The sequence below is a fragment of the Peromyscus maniculatus genome, chromosome 19 (genome assembly GCF_049852395.1).
Source record: "Peromyscus maniculatus bairdii isolate BWxNUB_F1_BW_parent chromosome 19, HU_Pman_BW_mat_3.1, whole genome shotgun sequence".
Taxonomy (NCBI): Eukaryota; Metazoa; Chordata; class Mammalia; order Rodentia; family Cricetidae; genus Peromyscus; species Peromyscus maniculatus.
This window is the reverse complement of record NC_134870.1, coordinates 23,587,418-23,608,182: the sequence shown is the minus strand read 5'-3', so window position 1 is coordinate 23,608,182 and position 20,765 is coordinate 23,587,418. Positions and strand designations below refer to the sequence as shown.

At 41.3% G+C, this 20,765-nt stretch overlaps 1 long non-coding RNA gene across 1 annotated transcript in view; it reads right to left on the bottom strand.

Moving 5' to 3' along the window:
• Positions 1–12,442: 12,442 nt before the first annotated feature.
• Positions 12,443–20,765, bottom strand: part of LOC121824081 (uncharacterized) — a 36,628-nt gene continuing 28,305 nt past the window's right edge. The window contains exon 4 of the long non-coding RNA XR_013045900.1: positions 12,443–13,242. This is a non-coding gene — a long non-coding RNA (uncharacterized LOC121824081). The remainder of the gene's footprint in view (positions 13,243–20,765) is intronic.

Below are 20,765 nucleotides of genomic sequence, written 5' to 3'. Positions count from 1 at the left end.
GGCAGCGCCAGGAAGACTCCCGGAGCTCATTGGCCAGCTAGCTTACCTGCATTGCTGAGCTCCAGGTTCAGTGAGAGACTCTACCTCAAAAAATTAAAGAACAGTAGAGAAGGCTACCCCACACTGATCTCTATCCTATGTAGACACACACAGACAAATGTGCATATACTCACATCAGTGTGTACATACATGTATCACACACACACACACACACACACACACACACACACACATACACACACACACAACCAGAGTGAAAGCAAACTGAAAAGTTGTGGATTTCCCATAGGTGCCTTCATTTCTTAAAAAGTGTTACATATTTTCTCAAATGACATTAATGACACAAATTCAATGTCTGCTTTTTTAAAACCATGGAAGCTCCATGAGGAATACACGCATGTTAAAGACTGTGACGTGACAGCTGTGAACCAGTCACTGAACCAAAGCTATGACCAAAAGGAAAGGAACACTTCTTTATTGTTTAGAGAACTGATTCTTCCAAAACTCTATTTTTTCCTTTTAGGCTAATTGAAGATTAAAATGAAAGAAAAGGTACAATTCTGTAGTTATTCATGTGCAAAAACTTCTCAGTGCTTGCTAGACCTCGCTTTGAAGTGCCCTGATATTGCTGTCTTTCTAGACCACACATATGAAGAACAACTGCTGTTAGCAATCTCTTGCTAAATTCACCGTCTCAGGCCCTTCTGACAGTATTCAGCATACACATTGTGAATGGCTGCAGATCCCAGGCTGCTGCTAGCTCCAGCTGCTGGGAATGTGGTCCTGCCATCAGAGCATCATGTTCAGAATGGCTTAACCTGTGCAACACGCTTTCTTCCTATCAAGATAGTGAATTCACGCTACACATACATTGTCCTATCTTGCTGGTTGTGATAGTTAATCTTAGTCATCTGGACATAAGCCTCTGGGCATGGCTGTGAAGGGTTTTCCACACTGGGTTAATTGAGGTGGGGAAGACTCATTCTAAGTGTGGGTAGCACTATTTCCTTCCTTCCTTCCTTCCTTCCTTCCTTCCTTCCTTCCTTCCTTCCTTCCTTCCTTCCTTCCTTCCTTCCTTCCTCCCTCCCTCCCTCCCTCCCTCCCTCCCTCCCTCCCTTCCTTCCTTCCTTCTCTCCTCCTTCTCTTCCTTCCTTCCTTCCTTCCTTCCTTCCTTCCTTCCTTCCTTCCTTCCTTCCTTCCTTCCTTCCTTCCTTCCTTCCTTCCTTCCTCCCTCTCTCCCTCCCTCCCTCCCTCCCTCCCTTCCTTCCTTCCTTTCTTTTTAAAAATTATTCTCTCTGTATTACATCCTGACTGCATTTTCCCTCCCTACGCCTAAACCTCCTCCCCTCTCCCAGATCCACCCTGATTCTGCCTCCCCTCAGGAAAGAACAGGCCTCCCAGGGACATCAACCACACACAGCATAACAAGCTACAATAAGACCAGGCACATACCATCACATCAAGGCTGAACAAGGCAACCCAGTAAGAGGAAAAGGGTTCCATAAACAGGTAAAAGAGTCATTGACCACCCCTGCTCCCACTGTTAGGAATCCCATAAGAATACCAAGCTACTCAGTCATAATATATATGCAGAGGACCTAGGTTAGATGTGTACAGGCTCCCTGATTTCTGCCAGTCCCCATAAGTCCCAGTCAGTTGATTCTGTGGGCTGAGTTCTCAGGGTGTTCCTGTCCCCTCTGTCACATTCAATCCTTCCTCACCTTCTTCTGAAGGTTCCCCAAGCTCTGCCTGATGTTTAGCTGTGGATGAAGTCTCTCTGGTCTCTTTGATGAGGATTCTACTAGACTCTGGATCCAGAACACTCTCTATGCAGGACAACCTGTAGGTCGAAGGTTTTGTGGCTGGGTTGGTGTCCCAAACCCTCCACTTGAGGCCTTGCCTGGTTACAGAAGATGGCTGGTTCAGGCTCCATGTTCTCTATTACTAGTCTTTGCTAGGGTTTCTCTCATAGGTTCCATGAACTTTCCATTATGCAAGGTTTCTACCTCACTGTTGAAATGCTCCCTGCCAATTCCATTTCTTTTCCTCAGTATTCTCTCCCCTCAACCTGATTCCTCCCATTTCCAACCCCACCCACACCCAGTCCACCCTCAAAATCTATTCTATTTTCTCTTTCTAAGGAGAGCCTTGTGTCCTCCCTTAAGCTCTCTTTGCTACTTAGCCTCTCTGTGTCTGAGGACTGTGGCATGATTATATTTTTTACTTTACTGCTAATATCCACTTATGAGTACATACCATGTGTGTCTTTCTGGGTCTGGGTTACCTCATTCAGGATGATCTTTTCTATCTCCATCCATCTGTCTGCAAATTTTATGATGTCATTTTTTTTTTTTCGAGACAGGGTTTCTCTGTGTAGCTTTGCGCCTTTCCTGGAACTCACTAGGTAGCCACAAAACCTTAGACCTACAGGTTGTCCTGCACGGAGAGTGTTCTGGATCGAGAACTTTCTTCCTTTCTTCCTTCCTTCCTTTCTACATATACACACTACATGCATTTGTGTATATATAAATATGAATGCATTTGTGTATATATAAATATGAATGTATACACATATGTAGCTAATACACCTGTGGCTTATCAATTAGGTAAGAAAAAGCACATTGGAATTCATTATTAATTCTCTGTGGCTTTATTTGTTTTGAGTGATAGTTTATGGTCATTACTTATGCAAACTAGAGGTGTGGTGATGCAGTAATTACGACTTGTGAGCAGGATGAAGGGGAAGCATAGGGAATAAAGAAACTCAGAGCCAAGAGGAGGGTGCTGTTATCACCCCTGGACTGAATGGAACAAGGGAAAAGAGACACTCTTGGAAGCCAGAGAGTGTAGTTCAGGCACCCAGCTTGGGAGAACCAGGGTCTTCCTCTTGAGTGATGCAAGCAGCTGCATGTGAAGCCTTGGAGGGAGGAATCTGAGGAGCAGTACTCTGGCTTCAAACTCTTCCCTTCTGTTTAGGGTTTGAGTTTCCACATAGGCTGGAACTTACCAGAAATCTCAAGGCACAGAAGGCTGTTGGGTAAGAGCAGGCTAGAGAGGAGGGCTGAGGGGTCTGAATGAGGCAGACAGAACACACCATACACACTAGCCAACTGTCTAGTTAGGTGAAGGCTCTTTCACATGGACACACACTCTGATGTTGTACACCTTACAAACATGACAAATGAGTAAGGGCCTCACTCTTTGACTGAGATAGGAGACAGTTTCCTTCTCTGAACACGTACACCTGTTAGTAGATAAGCATAGATTTATATTTTTATCCCCACTTCTTCCCTCCTTTAAAACAAAATTAAAATATAATGACCACTCACCTCACTTAAAGATCATTCTAGAAGTCAACTGTAGAAAGAAAGAACTTGAAGAATGTATACAGAACCAAAAGTTAGTAGAAACAAACTCAATCACTGTAAGTTTTATTTGCTTGTATCCTTTTATACATACATACACACACATTCATACATACACACATATTTATACATACATACATATATATGTATATACACATACATATATATGTCTTGTGCCACTTTATGACAGATTCTGGGAAATGTGCCCTTAGGCAATTTCATCATAATACCACCATAGAGTGTATGTACACAAGCCTAGGCATGTAGGTCAATCACTCAAAATGGGCTCTTGATTCAGTAAAAAACCTGCAGCCTGCTGCAGCCTGCTGCTGCTGCTGCTGCTGCTGCTGCCACCATGATGGGATGACCCTGCTTTGCAGTAAGCATTTTTGTTTGTTTTAATAAATAGGAGCATGCTTTCAAATAAAGATAAAATGTGGCCCAGGAAATATATAAAGTAACAACATAATTTGTCATTTGTTATTACTGTCAAATATCATGTGTATTCATAATTGCATGTGTTTTCTTTTTTTTTTTTGGCTGGGAGTGCAGAAGGTGTGTTCATACCAGTGTCACCACTAATGTGGAAGTGTTACATCATGCTATGATGTCACAGCAACTACATCAGCTGACCTTGGAGATTTTCAGCTCTCTAAAGATCTTACAGAATGTCCATTGTATATAGACAGGGAAACACACACACACACACACACACACACATACACACACACATACACACACGCACACATGAGTCAACAATGTTACAAACTTTATTCTAGACTTTGACAGATATTAATAATACTAGGTCCTCAGTACATCTTATCTGCTCATAATGATGACATCAAAAAGATCTTCCATCTATTATATGACAATTAAGCATATGCATCAGCCAAGATAGACTAGATTACATAGTTGTGACAGATAACCACCAAACCTTAGTGATTTAAAATAACAAACTACTTAATAAGGGCCAGAAGCAGGTTTCTTATCTCAGGAGGAAGGATACACTGTCCTGTGGCAATGCTGAATCATAACATGTTTATGTGATCAATAGCAGGCAGAAACTCTGGAGAGTGTCATGCCAGTAATTAAATGTTTTTGTCCAAAAAAGGCACTCAGCACTCAGCTTGTAACATTGACCAGAATTCATTTCTTGGCCTTGCACAGCTACCAGGAAGTGCTGTCTTCTGTGTCTGGGAGGCAGGTCTATATGTCTGTGAGTTTGGGTAACCTCCCCACAGTTCAAGGCCCTGACTGGATTGAGCCAAATGAGACCAAAGATACCTTATGGGGTAACAGCCTTCCATTGTATGCTTTCTCTAGACAGCTGAGGTTTGCTTTTAGGATTTTAATCCTTGAAGACTTGTGGCCAGGTCTTCTTCAGGTTGGTAATGGTAGGCTTTGCTCACATTTTATACAAATCTCATGGAATCACTATTGTACATGGTCTGGGTTTGCCCAGAATGTTTTGTGTGGTGGTGTGTGTCTGTATACACACACACACACACACACACATATCTGCACATACACACGTGGATCTGGACCTCAAGAGGATCAGACCCCTTGTTGGAGACCGAGACTACAGAAGGAAAGACAGTTTCTCTGTAAATTCACAAAGGGACACAGCAAAGGGCCACAGGCTGTGATTAGCCTTCTGCTACGAGAGGGCACAACAGAGCAGGCTACTTTCTTTCCATAGAAAGGATGTCTGGTATCTACATTGTGGATGTCTCCATCCCTACACAAACTCCTAAATCACTAGAGATCTAGAGAAGATGGTGTTCACATCTGTTTATATGAATCATCCCTATATTTTAATGGAAGAAAAAAATTTTCTATGAGAACTTTGACCTTTTGTCTTAGAAATATTTAATGTATCAACTGGGAAAGCTTCCTTGTTTAAAGTTCCTATCATTTATCATTACCTATACTGTGGAAATATAAATTGTAGATGAATATATGTAAATCCATTGAGTATATTTCTAGTCTGTAGAAGCCAGTATACAGTTCATATGCTACTGGACCAATAGGAGGAAGACAGAAAGAAAGAAAGTTCACAAAGTGAAAAACCTTCCTCCTCACGCTGCTGAACAGCTCCTAGGCTGTCTGCTGATATTAATCCAGCAGTAATAAGGTTCACAAGGAGCAGCTGGGCGTGGTGGTGCATGACTCTAGTCCCAGCACTTAGGGGAGGCAGAGACAGGGGGATCTCAGTGAGTTTGAGGCCAGCCTGGTCTATAAAGCAAGTTCCGGGACAGTCTGGGCTGTTACAAAAAAGAAACCCTGTCTCAAAAAACCAAAAAAGAAAAAAAAAAGATTAATAAGGAGGAAGCCTGTCCAAGAGTGTTCCTGGATTCTGAAAACATTGCAAACTCTCTTGCTATAAATAACCTTCTGTTGCTTCCCCAACAGGATTCTTAGATTGCTGACTTGGCAAAGCACAATTATTTCCATTCCTTTCATATTATTTCTATAAATCAGCAATAGCTTTCCAACATTTCTTGCCTAATGGCTCTGAAAATCAACAATCCAAGCACTCCAGGGAGATAGATTGTGGGAGTGTTGGGTGTCAGGGTAAAGCTTTGATGGGGACTACTCTGCTCTCTCTAATCTTCTCTGTTAGTGACCGGAAGGGATGGAATGACCACACATGGGATAGAAATAAATTCACAAATGGGTCACAGGACAGGGGCTCAGAAAGAACAAAGCAGAAGAGAAACCAATGTGGAGACATGCTGTCTTTCCAACTTGGCTCACATCTTCGTTTTTATCTTGAAATATTTATTTCAAAGCAATATAGACTGTAGTAAATAATTAAATGGTATGCAAATATTTAATAAGACAAAATTCCCCTACAGTCTCACTCTCCAGAAATGACTGCTACTAACACTTTGTGTGCATTCCTCTAGGATTTATTTTAAGTCTCTCTGCAGTGCTTTTTCTCTGCTCATTCCTCCTCTCTCTTTCATCCCGTCCTTTCCTCTTTGGCTTCTTCTCTTCCTCTCTTCCTCTCTCTTCTCCTTCTCTTCTTTTCTAGCTTCCTTCTTCCCATGTCTTCTCTTCAGTCTAATTCTTCTCTTCCTACTGTTTATGGAACAAATACTGCTGTGTCTATCTTTATCTAGAATTTATTGTGTGTGTGTGTGTGTGTGTGTGTGTGTGTGTGTGTGTGTGTGTGTGTGGATGTGTCAAGCCACAGCACATGTATAGAGGTCCCAGAACAACCAGGAACCCTTTCTCAGTTTCCACTTTGTTGAGGCAGGATTACTCTTGCTCTGCCCTACTGCGCAGTCCAGGCTAGCTGCCTTAGGACCTTCTGGGTGATTCCCCTGCCTCTGCCCCCTCTGTTGCTGTGAGTGTGTTAGGGCTGCAGGTAGTGGCTGCTTTACATGGGTTCTGGTGATGAAACTTAAGCTGTCAAAGGTGCTCTTACCTACTGCGCCATCTTGCTGGCCAGTTGTTTGTCTTTTTGAGTCAGGGTCTCGATGCATAGCTCAGGTTGGCTTGGAGTTCTCTATGTAGCTCAACTTGGTTCTGAACTAAAGAATTTTCTGTCTCAGTGTTCCAAGTTCTGGGGTTACAGGTGTGCCCCACCACGCCTGACTGACAATTCAGGTAAGGACATTGCTTTGGCATAGCAGAGTCTCTGTAAGTTTTTCCTCACAGCCACCTTAACAGATGAATAATGAATCTATAAGAAAGATCCACTGACAATGTGCGAGTGTGAGTTTGTGTGTGTATGTGTGTGTATTGGTGATTAAATCCAGGGCCTCATAGATCCCAGGTAAGCACTCTAGCACTGAACTGCATCTCTAGCCTTAAAAAAGAATTCTTTTTAAGTTTTGAGACAGGGTTTCACTTATTTACACACAAGCAATCCTGATGATCCTCCTGCCTCAGCCTCCTGAGTGACTAGGCTTACAAATATGTATCACCATGTCTGTATTTCTTTTGCTCTATATGCATTGTTAGCTTCCAGTCTTTCTTCTATGACTTCCCTATTAAAGTCTATATTTTTCACTTAAAATACTGATTTTAATATATATATATATGTTAATTTGTTTCACATGCATTATGTATGTTGCCTATGCATTTTCATTATTGCCTTTCTTCTCTTTATTTTGTTTGTGATTTGTAGCTTTCAAATATTTGCGTGAACATGTATTTCTCTAATTTCTCCTGTGTTTCATGTGATACTTAGCAACACTGTATTCTCAGCTTACGAGGGATATTTATAGCGCTTCCTCTGTGAGCTTAATTTCTTGCTTTTTATGTAAGTTTATCATGCTTCTGGAATTTATTTTGTAGCAAGATGAATTCAATTTAATTATTTTCCAAATAGCTGGCTTATTTTACAGCCTGCTTCTCTGAGTAGTCTGTGTCCTGCTCTGCTGACTTAAAATCCTTTCCTTATCAGATATTGGACTTCATGTTTGGGTGTATTTTGTCTCCCTAATTCTGAGATGAATGCTGTGGTTTTATTTCTATAGTTTTAATGTATTTGAATAATTAAGCAATCTTTCACTTCCCCTTGCTTAAAAAAAGATTAATTTTAAAACTAGAATGGGATTATTTATTTTTATATTATTGAATTTATAGATTAATTTGAGGAAAAATAATGCTTTTAAATCGAGTCTTTCTGGCCAAAAATGAAAGTAGTTTTTCTAGTCCTCATTAATGTCTGTGGCAGGATCGCATTCCTTTCTTTTTATGAGGGGTGCCTTTCTGGCTTTCCTGGGAAGGTTTGTAGTCTTTGTTTCAGTAATAAATATGCTTTCCACACTCCCCACTATGATTCTAAGAAAATGCCAAGCAAGTGGTTTTGAATACTCAGTTTGGGCCCAGCAAAATGTTCAAGATATTGATCTCTCCCCCAGTCCTTTCTCACTGGCTTGGCTTTGGATTGTGAGACGTCCAATGTGTAGTCTGTGAACAGTGATGATGCTACCTGCTTTTTGATATTTCTAGACCTAGTATCATAACTAATGCTTCATAACTCTTCTTTCAAGGTCTGTTGCATTGCTTCCAATGTTATTGTGACTGTATTTTTTTTTAATTAGCGTATACACTGATTTCTTTCACTCTTCTTCCCTTGTGAGTTCTTTGAGTATTTCAGTGGGATTTGTTTAGGATTCATGTATGCTTTTTCAGAAAAAGCAGGTTTTCAATCTTTATTTTTATTTTATTTTATTTATTTACTTTTTAAAGACAGGATCTTAGCTGGGCGGTGGTGGCGGCACACGCCTTTAATTCCTGCACTCGGGAGGCAGAGCCAGGCAGATCTTTGTGAGCTCAAGGCCAGCCTGGGCTATAGAGTGAGATCCAGGAAAGGTGCAAAGCTACACAGAGAAACCCTGTCTGGAAAAACCAAAATAAATAAATAAATTAATTAATTAATAAAAAAAAAAGACAGGATCTCACATGTAACTCTGGTTCACTTGGAACTGACTATGTAGATCAGGCTAGCACTGGACTCAGAGATATCGCCTGCTTCTGCTTTCCAAGTACTGGGTTAAAAGTGCTACCATGCCCAGCTAAGGGCAGCTTTGAAAAATTTACTTATTTTTTATTACATGTGTATGAGTGTTTTGTCAGCATGTATATCTGTGCACCCCTGTGCAGGCCTGGTACCCGTGGAGGCCAGAAGAGAGCATCAGATGCCTTAGAACTGCAGTTTGAGACATTTGTGAGCCACCATGTGGCCGCTGAGAATTGAACCCAGGTTTTCTAGAAGAGCCGCCGGTGCTCTTCACCACTGAGCCATCTTTCCAGCCCCCAGAAGAGCTTCGAAGTGCTTTTAGTCCACAAGTTTTGTCAACTCAGACACGTCCTTCTCTGTGCATAGCAGCCTGTGTGAATAGAAAGTATTGAGTTTCATCCCCTGCACCTTCCACACCGTGAGGGTAAGATTCCTGGTCTTTTCAGGGTTTTTGAGGCGAAGCCAGAGTTCATCCTAAAAACAAAACAACACAACACAACCAAACCAACCAACCAAACAAACAAACAAAAAACCAAACCAAACCAACAAAAACAACAAATTACAGGAACCTGTTCGGGTAGGTCTTCTTTCAGAAAATGACCGTTATTGATGAATAATTTTATATTTTATCCTTCTGATATGACACCTTCCAAATCTGTTCACTTCTCAGTAATTTCCTTCAGTGTCCTTTCTGCGTCTTTATCAGAGTCGGGTTTCTCATCCACCAGCTTTCTCCCATTTCTGTAAGGCGTTTTCTCCTTAGGGTTCCTGGTAACTTTTAAATCTCCTTCAGTTGAAGCAGCACGCCACCTTTGGTCCTTTGTGTGTCTTGTCTGTGATTTCCTCACATATTGGAGATATTTTGTCTGAAATACTCATTTTTAACATTTTTTTATTGATTCTTTGGGAATTTCACATAATGCACCCCAATCCTACTTATTCCCCCCCAAAACGAAAACTAAAAAGAAATAATAAAAATAAGATAAAAATAAAAAATAAAAAAATACAAATAAGAATATTAATTAAAAAAACAAAGAAACAACCAAACCAAACTAACCAACCAAATCAAACTAAACAAACAAACAAAAAAGCAAACAACAACAACACCACCTCACTTCACTCCTCCGCCTCTCCATCGCCTCCTCATTCGTCTCTGTGGCATTGGGAGCTGTGGTATATCACGCAGCAGACCCTTTTGCTCTCCTTGTAGATCTCCATTGTTTAATGTGTTGTTGATCTGGTTCAAGGCCTTTGGCTTCTGGTACACCATCAATACTGGACCATAACCGAAGCCCCTCTCCGATACACTACTGTTGCCTCCAGGGCTAGTCCCTTCACATGCTCCAGTGGGTCATGGATGGGGTGGATGTTGGGGTGAGCCAACTCAAAGCCCTAGATGTAGGCCTGGGTGGCAGTTGAGTTGATCTAACTAGGCCGCTGAGATCGCCCCCTCAGATGAGAAGTGGAGCCCGCTCTTCCAAGCCTGAGGTGAGGGGTGGGACCACCTTTCCCAAGTGCAAGGGGACAGTTCTCCTATTAGGGCTGGGGGATAACTTTCCTGTGCCCCAGGGGCCAGTGAGGGGCGGGGTCAGCTCTCCAGCGTGTGGAGGGGGCGGCTCTCCCCTGGCTAGTGAGGGGCGGGGCCAGGTCAGCACAGCCCTCATACTCAATACATGGTTCAACACATGGTTCAACATCTGGTTCACATGAGCCCCTGTGGTAACATGGGTAACGGACATCAACACAGACCTCAGCTGTGGGGGGACCATGAACCCAGACATGGCCCTTGACAGTAGCCCAGGACCAGATATCACCTTGGCCCCGAGTGGCAAGCAGGCCTCCGACATCAGCCGGTTCCTCACCTTCTTCAGTTCTGCCTCGTTCCATAGGACATGAACCATCCTGCCTGTCTCTCTCTTCCATATTCCACTCTATATCTGCTCACCATATGGTGTCTGATCACCCGGCACTGCAAAGTGGGGGCAGGCCCATGGTTTCTCTCTCCACCTAGTGCAAACGACCCCAGGCATGTGTGTGTGTGTGTGTGTGTGTGTGTGTGTGTGTGTGTGTGTGTGTGTGTGTGTTCTCAGCCTGCCCAGTTCTTAAACTATTCTTATGTTTTTTTCCGTATCTTATTTGGAAGTCTTTTTCTGCATCTGTCTTTTATTAGATATGTTCTGTTTTTTTATTTCTCTGTCTTACAGATTTTGCCCGACATGTGAGTCTGGGTTGTGGGACAGAAGGATCCAGCTGGAGGCTGGTGGACTTGGGTGTCACAAGCTGCTCCCCTTGTGACAAAGAACGAATAGGAGGCAGATGGCTGTAGTGGGTACCTGTTCCACCCATGCCTTGAAGTACCAGCCCCTAGGGCGTGGCCTCGGGGTTATCTCTAAGACCCGAGGGGCACGGAGGCCTCACTCTGCTCTTCCTCGTAGACTTGGATGGTGGGGACTGACTTGGGCAGCAGAGGCTGCGTGAAACAGACCGTTAGCCTTCCAGGACCCTGTGACAGAAATGCCTTGTCCTGTTCAGTGAGTTGTTCTCCCCAAACTAATTTCTAAGTAAATTTATCAGTCTCTATGGATTATTCTGCAATGGCTGCCTGCTCCGAGTGGGGGTGGGTGGGGGTGGGTGGGGGTGGGTGGGGGTGGGTGGGGGTGGGTGGGGGTAGGTGGGGGTGGGTGGGGGTTGGGAGGGTGCAGCAGTAGAACCCTGTCAGATTGTCTTCTGATGGCACTTCAGTCTTGCAGGTAAAACCGGAGGCGAGACTGTCTTTACCATAAAAAAATGTGGTAAGAAATGATGGACGCTTGAGAGAAGAAGGAAAAAGAAGAGCTTTGAGTGTTGCTGTCACAGACACGTCGCTCTGAGATGAGCTAGGAAGAAGCGCTAGTGTTGAGACATGCCAGTACCAAATACCAGCAGTCTTAGGGACTGTTGTAGAGCTTTGTCTACCATAGAGATTAAAAATATGTTAGCCTTCTGAGAGTCACTTACACCTTCAAAATAATTAAGACTTGAAGTTTATTTGGTCTTATAAGTACTAAAATTAATTGCTTTTAGGAGATTACAACAATTCTGAATTTATATATAAAACATTTTACCTACCAGTTTTTACATTAGTAAAATTTACAGCTGTTCTCAAATGCCTTCTTTCCTGGTGGTGTTCAGGTTTTCTTCCTGATCACAAGGCTTGTTGCTTTACAGTGCACGAACATGCAGGCTCTCATGTTGTCAAGACACTCGTCTTGGACTGACTTCGGCGGAGGGCCTCTGGGGTTCTACACTCACCTCCCTTTTGTGGTTATCTAAAGTTATTTTAAACTTAGTCATGCCGGGTGGCGGTGGCACACGCCTTTAACCCCAGCACTCGGGAGGCAGAAGCAGGAGGATCTCTGTGAGTTCGATGCCAGCCTGGTCTACAGAGTGAGATCCAGGACAGCCACCAGAACTACATACAGAAACCCTGTCTCAAACAAACAGACAAACAAACAAACAAACAAACAAAAAGCAAAACAACAACTAAAACAAAAACTTAGTCACCGCAGCCAAATCAGATACAAGGTCTGTTTCCCTACTTCCCTTGCTTTTTTTTTTTTTTTTTAAAGTGTCCTCACAACTCTCATAAGGGTTAAATTCCTTTTCATGATGTTTCTTTTTCTTTCTTTCTGTGTGTGACACATGCATGAGTTGGCATGCAGAGGTCAGGGGACAACCTCAGCTGTTCTTCCTCCATCATCTGCCACCTTGTTTTGTTTGGGACCAAGTTTCCCACATGCCTGGAACCTTGCCAAATAGGTGAGGCTAGTCATTCGGTGAGTTCCAGGGACCTGCCTGTCTCTGCTCCCTTCTCCCCGTTACTAGGAGACAAGTGCACAGCACCATGCCTGAGTTTTAATGTGGGTTCTGGAGATCTACCTTAGTTCTGAATGCTTGCTTTCTTGACTGAGCTCCAAGCCCCTTGTGTGGTTTCTTGATGAAGGTTGCTACATTTTTCTCTTCCATATGCAGTTTTAGATTTTTTCTTCCTCGATCTACACGAACGTCGGAGTGTGTAAGGAAAAGGAGTGCCTTGTGTTAACTATTCCATCATAGTTTATGAACAATGGATACTGGATAATCTAGCACTTTATTAGGAAAAGAATCGGAGGCTTAGTGGAAAAGAGTTAAACACTTGTGTTTCTTTAAGGGACTCGATGCTTTTAAAATCAGTTTCTTCTTAATGTTCACTGTGTGAACCAAGAGCAGCTCTCACAATCCTGCTGCTGGACCAGGGAAGGGGCAGGATTTCAAGGGCTTCTCAGTGTGCCCAATCCTTTCTACGTAAACTTCTTGAATATTTCATAAGTAAAGATTCACAAAAAGGTGACATTGCTCTGTTGATCCTTGTCCCGAGATCTGAAAAAGATGAAACTCAAGACATGCATCTCTGAAATGGAAAGTTATTGTGAGAATATTAAGTAACATTGTATTTTTGACAGAACTGCCATCTTCATTCACAAACACATTTTCATGTAATGCAAAATCTGATTTTGCTCATTTGCCAAAGGAAAATGCCAAATTACTGATTAATTTGGTTGCATTAAGATGTTTATTGGAATCTGATTATAGCAGTGTATATGCAACAAATGTCATTTCTTACCATTCAAAATCTTAATGTTACACACGAATAGATGCAGTGTAGATTGCTTAGTTTAAATTTCTAATTTATACTGCTAATGGTTTTTAATATTAAGTCTATAACTGAGCAGAAAAACATTGAGAGGGAAGCTAACATTATTGGTGGCTAGCCATGTAAATATGTAGAAAGTCAAACATGAAAGGATTCTGGAGTTAATTTTGATGGGTGGGTTCCATTAGATAGCTATCAGAACTAACCCATAATTTTATGACATAATAGAACACGGATTTGACTATAGTCTGATCTAGTCTGGAAGCACAGAGTTCTCCAGGCTGCTTCTTCAGGTTTTATTTATATTATATATTTTGTTGTACTTGTCTGTTTTTTTTTTTTTTTTTTTTTTTTTTTTACCAATCTTGGACCAGTGTCTATTCAGCAGTTCATTTTTTTCCACCTATGGCAAAAGTTAACCTATGGCAACAGTTAACTTATTAATTAGGCACAGCCAGAGACTACCGACTAACAATATAATAAAACATTTATGACCGTATGCTGATATCAAAGCTATTTACAACTTATAGGCTGCTTTTGTAAAGTAATTTTTTTTCTAGGATTTTTCCATTGAGTATTTTTGGATTGTATTTGACCTTGGATCACTGAAACGTTGGATAGTGAAAAGGGAAGGAGAGGCTATAATATAGAGAACAGCCGTCAGCCTTGGATGGTTTAGATGTTGAGATGAAACCCCTTTCTGAGACAGGGTCTCAAAAGGTAGCACAGGCTAGTATAGAAGTTTTGATCCTCCTGTCTCAGCCCTACCCCCAACTAGTTCTTGTGGCAAAGAGCAAGAATACATTAATCAAGCATAATGATGTGAACACATTACAGATATGTCTTATTATATCACCTGCACATGACAGATGTTCCATTACACACACACCACACAAACACACACACACACACACACACACACACACACACACACACTCACGTCTGTGTATGTATGCATGTTTTATGGATTGGTAACATTCACTCATTATTTTTGTCTTACGTTTTTCATCTAAGCATAACATGTCTCTGTCAGGAGAAAAGAAATGGAAGTATGGATATCTTGTTAAGATGGAGGGCTGTGTAAGGGCAGAGCCGTATCTGTGTTTATTTGTGTCTGTGTCTCATTCCCCTGCCCAGGGCTTTCCTCTCAGTAGGCACTCAATAAATGCTCCAGTGACTGATTACAACAACCGTGAAGAAAGTCAGCCTTTCATGTTTTCTATCTCTGTTTTTGCCTAATTTTTCAGTATTTGGTACAGTGCCAGGAAAAAATATATGGTTGTTTGCTGTGGGATAATGCTTTTGTACACTGGTTTAATAAAACGCTGATTGTCCAGTAGCCAGGCAGGAAGTATAGGTGGGATAAGCAGATAAGGAGAATTCTGGGAAGAGGAAGGCTGAATCAGGAGACACCAGCCTGCCGTCCAGGGAGCAACATGTAATGGCACACAAGTAAAGCCACAGAACATGTGGCAACATATAGATAAACAGAAATGGACTGAATTTAAGTGTAAGAGCTAGTCAGTGACAGGTCTGAGCTAATGGCTGAGCAGTTGTAATTAATATAAGCCTTTGTGTGTTTACTTGGGTCTGAGCAGCTGCAGACCGGGAGGGACAAAGGAAAACTTTTAGCTACAATTGTATTTATTGTGGCAAAATACATGCAGAATAAAATGTTAAGTTTTAAAAAAATGTACAGTACAGTGGCATGAAGTACATTTATGCTGTTGGATAGTCAACACACTATGCAATTCCAGTACTTAAAATAAATTCCCCAGTCCAGGCACGAGGACTCACTATTGTAACCCCAGAGGCCTAGGCAGGAAGAGTGCAGTGAGTTGGAGGCCTGCTTGGGCTACACAATGAGACCTTGTTTCAATCAATCAATCAATCAATAAACAAACAAACAACAAATAAATGCCAAACCAAAATGAAAACCATCAAAAATACCTTTACCAAAAACAAACAACAAACATTAAACCTAAAAATACCAACCAATCGACCAACCAGACAAAAACTTCCTAAATGGGAATCTTGTCCCTAATGAGCAGTCAAACCTCGTCACTCTCTTTTTCCAACCCCTTGGCAACCATTAGTCTACTTTCGTGTCTATGGATTTGCCTGTTCTGAACATTTCATAAAACATGATCCCAAGCAGGTGAATTTTGTGTCCAGCGTTTGTCATTCGGCACTGTGCTTTCAATATGTGTTGGTAATTCGTTCCATTTTGTTGCTGTATCACATTCCACTGCAATTCATCCATTCTGTTAGTGTTTTCAGGAAAGTAGTTTATGCATGTGCTAGCTGATTTTAGATATTATATGAAGCGTCGTTCATACACTGACGCCCTAAGTCTTCGTGTTTCTCTTTTCAGAGTGTAGCAGGGAGAGGGAGTCTTCTGCGGGACTTGGGAAAGGAAGGAAGAGAACTGGTAAGTTTTATAGAAAAATACAATCAGCTCAGTAACCGGTGGAGGCCCCCTACCTTGTTCAACTGTAAAAATATAGTTACTCTCAAGTTTTCAGTTTCCATTACTATTACCAAACACAATCACTCAACAGTGGGTTGGTAGGAAGCCCGAGATCAGCAGCTGGTTATTTTAATTGGGACTTTAATCTTGTATCCTTTACTATTTCCTGTGACCCATCTTAGCTACCTTTTTATGAAACTATAACATGCATGGGGTGCTTTCCCATTTTTCTCAACTTTACGTACCAATTTTACATGTGTTTTCCAACCTTCTTTTGCTCTCTAAAAATGTCTTAGGTCTGAGATCATGTGAGACTTTGATTTAAGATTTAAAAGTACTCCCTTCCCTGAAGGTTTATTACCCAATTAGAATCTGAACTGCATAACTATTTCATTATCCACAGAGCCCGAAAGAAGTGCATTGGAATTAATTTAAAGGCTTGGGAAATAAGATATATGAGTAAAATGATAGGAACTGGCAATTTGTAACTTGGAGACATGAAGGCTGGGATCTTTAATGCATGGAAGGTTGTTATATGCAGGATGAATGGACTTCCTGTCTTCTGTAAGAACAGAATATGAGAGGAAGTGGGTTTAAACTACAGCAGGCAAGATTCAGATTAGAAATGAAAAGCTTCCTATTGCTGCTATACACTATAAGGTGGTTCATTGAATCCTTACTAAGCTCCAAGAGATGTTTAAGGAAAACAAATTGGAAGCAAAGAGTTATTTTTGTGGTTAGTATTGCTGGATCGAGAGATGTTCCCAACTGCCTTTCCTTGTGAATGTTTAGGGTAGGACCACTATCTAGTGCCTGGGATGAATAAGTGGTTTCCCATCCCTGAGGATAATAGGTGTGGGAGTCTCATGCTTTCCTAGTCAGGAGTGTTGGTACAGCCTTACAGGAAGGAGCCCCTCAACACATTTAAATAAGTAAGTTCTACTTTCAAAGTTAAAAAAAAAAAAAAGCAAAACATTGCCAGGCAGTGGCCGCACATGCCTTTAATCCCAGCACTCGGGAGGTAGAGGCAGGTGGATCTCTGTGAGTTCTCTGTGAGGCCAGCCTGGTCTACAGAGCGAGATCTAGGACAGCCACCAAACTACACAGAGAAACCCTGTCTCAAAAAAACAAAAAACGGGCTGGAGAGATGGCTCAGAGGTTTAGAGCACTGCCTGCTCTTCCAGAGGTCCTGAGTTCAATTCCCAGCAACCACATGGTGGCTCACTACCATCTGTGATGAGATCTGGCACCCTCCTCTGTATACATAATAAATAAATAAATCTTTAAACCCCCTCCCCCCAAAAAAGCAAAACACACACAAAAATGAAGTAGTATAGCCTAAGATCCAGCAATAGCTTAAAAGGGTCAAATTCACACAAAAATATAAGCTGATGGGTAGATTTGAGGCAGAACATAGATTTCTTCCTGTTTAGTACCTAGACACTGGATGAATAAGGCAGAACTGGACCTTGGACAGTGTTCTTACTTCCACACCTTGGATGCCTAGACGGTTCTGAATTCACGTTTTTGTAATCTAGGGTTAGCTGACTACACTTCCTTGAAAAGAAAATGACTAAAGATAATCCAGTCATTTGTTTTTGTCTTTCAGGAGAATGAAGGGTAAGGAATCTGAAGAACACTGGACAAATGAGACATCTGAAGAAAAAGGACAAATCATCCAGAAGAAAATGTCCCAAGAAAAGGAGTAAATTGGCCTATTGGTATATCACATATAAAATTTGATAAGTCTTCCTAAATGTTTGTTTCTGTTCTTCTCTACAGACACTTAACACAAATGGTCTTTTTGTAGTCCCAGTTCAATTAAAAATTAAAGCTGGCTTTGGAGTTGGAGAATGATTCTCTCCTCTAAACCCAAGCATGCCGTTAAAAGGAAAATCCAAAATCTCTGTATCATGTCAGAAGAAAGAGCCATTTGATATGGGACAGAAGAAAACCAAAAAATTAATGGACTATTCTATTGCCACTAATCTTAATTCTTTGGTTCTATTTTGATTCTTCAAACTTTTCTTAAGGTATGAATTTTATATCAAAATTTATAAGATTAATATATATTTTAAACTTTTGTTATGATATTAATGGTCATATAGAGTACTAACTAATTCTAGAAAAAAGGTTTCATTTAGCTGCCTATACATGTTTTTGTGTTGGAGTCTCTATCAGTTTTCTGCAGGGAATCATGACCATGCCTAACAGCAAATTTGAAGTCTCCAGAAAGTTGATGGGGCCCCACAACAACAATTCCATGTGGACAATAATAATACCACTAAGCTGACAAACATCACCAAAAGATCAGCTTTAGACTACAAACTGCTGAGGACAATTTTGAGATGGCTAGCTGAGATGATCCAGCCTCACAGACTGTTTGAGTGACGACTTGAGATAAGCCCTGCACTTTTGCATTATGCAGAGACTGGACAACAAATGATATAGCTACTACTTCTGAACTTGACAATTAACCCAAAATTTTTCTTTTCAGGATCCCCTAAAGTTGCTTTTGCCCACAAACAGCAGGAAGTAATTTTAAGAACATGATGCCCACATTCCCAAGAGGTGGGGTGAGTGGTTTTTGGTCTTTCAATGGGTTTTGGGCTTGGGATAGTTGTCATTGTTTAGGAGGGTTGGTTACAAGTTGTTGGTGTTAATGGCCAAGGAAAGGGCTAAACAAAGGAGATTAGATGTAAGGTTCTTGTTTGAAGAATAAAAAAACAAAAAAGAAAAGAAAAAGAGGATATAAATAAGAGGTAGATTATTGAATCTACTCTGAAAAAAAAGATACATAGAAATGATAGAATAAAGGGTAGATTATTGAATCTACTCTGAAAAAAAAGAGAGGATATAGTTATGATATAGATAAAAAGGTAGATTATTGAATCTACTTTAAAAAGACAGCTGTGAGTTTTAAATACTTTAAATTGGATTGGATTTTTATATATTGCATACAAATTATATATATACATATATATATATATTGTTAGAAAATGCTGTATGTATATTTCTAATCTTGTTCAGGATATTGTAGGTATACAGTTCATTTAACAATACAATGCAACTTGCTAATTCTTGAATGTTATTATTACCAACTATTAGGATATAAAGAAATGAAAGTTAGTTAGACACTACAATCAAACTTGTAGTCATATTAGGTATGTTTTCAAGGTCAAGCAGAGATATATTTTAGAAAGACAGGTCATCTTCAAACCCTTCAGAGATCTACTGAATATGGCATTTAAGATGTTTTAATAACATAGATTTTTTTCCCTTTTTTATGACTATGAGACATGTCTGCTCCTGGCAGCACCAATCTACTTCAGAAAAGATATGGGCATTGAAGAAAATGCATATGGAATTAACTTTCATTGTGGCAAAAGTTAGCCACTGGGTAACAAAGTGCCCTTGCATTGACTGCTGACAGTATGCTGTCCAAAATTAACAGACAGGACACACATGCGTGCACGCGAACACACACACACACACACACACACACACACACACACACACACACACACACACAAAGGACTACTGATTCTTGCCAAGATGTGTGGTTGCAGCTTTGGCAACAGGTGTCCTCTGAGGCTAGGACAATATGGTACCATCACTGAAGTGGCCTTTGCAATCTGGAAAAGGTACAGTGCCTCTTTCTTCGAAGGCAGCTGAACAGGCAGTGGACCGATGGCTTCTGGTGTGCAGTGGAACAGTAGCTGAAACAGTTATTCTTGAAAGAGTAACTAGGCAGACAGAGTCTAACCTCTCAGTGGTAGATTGGCACTTAATAAAGGAGATGAAGCCACCCACAAGTCGAGAAGAATAGACAGCCAAATTCCAAAATCACCAGCATTTTCCAAAATTTAAAATCCTGAATCATGACAGGACACTGGTGGAATTCAGGTTTATCTGGTACATGGAATACTCACACCGAATGTGAAGTTGAGTTGTAGACCTTGTGTACATCCTACTTCACAGAGGAGTCTGTCAGATATGCTAAGCCTGTAGGTCAAAGATGGTGCCCCAATGTGCAGAAAATCCTCAGGTGACTGTCCAGGCAGCTGACTGCTTCTGCCAACTTGCATCTTTTTGGAAGCCGCTTGTTTGCACTTCCTGTTTTACTAGGTAATATTATTTCCTTCTTGGGTCTCTGAGGGAGTTGAAGATTAGATAGTTGTAGTTACAATTTTCCATTTAGAAATCCATCTACATTTACATTTTTACATTGTCTGAGGTATTATGTCCATCCTGGTCTCAAGACAGTGCACAAGACAGAAAATACACCTGTAAAATGGAGTTCCCAACCTCTCTTTTCAAGGCACTTCGTGCTATCATTAAGGTCTTACTGTCATCAAGAAAGCAAAAAAAGAAATCAGTCCGAGGGAGCACTGTGCTTTCTCTGAAGGTATCGGGGTGAAGAGTCACAGATTGCCTACTTCCTTCTCTACAGAGCCCTCCTCACCCATTTCTTCTCCAATCTGAAAGGACTGATGCGCTCCTCTCACCCTGCCCTGCATGTTCCCGCCAGTGTGTGCTTGCTTGAGATCGCATCTGCTCCTCCTCTGACATAACCCACATGGCCGTTTTCCTGGTGCTTTAGACGTAAGGACGTAAGGACGTGGAGGTCCTTATGGAGGCAGAGTGGCTAAAGTGGCATTTGAAAGGACTGCTGTGTTGGTGGAGGAATGGGAGGAGGGGCGTGGGGGCGGGGCCGAGAGGCTCCTGCGACAAATCTTGGGCTTCAACTTAAGGCACCAAGTTAAGAGCCTTGTTTGA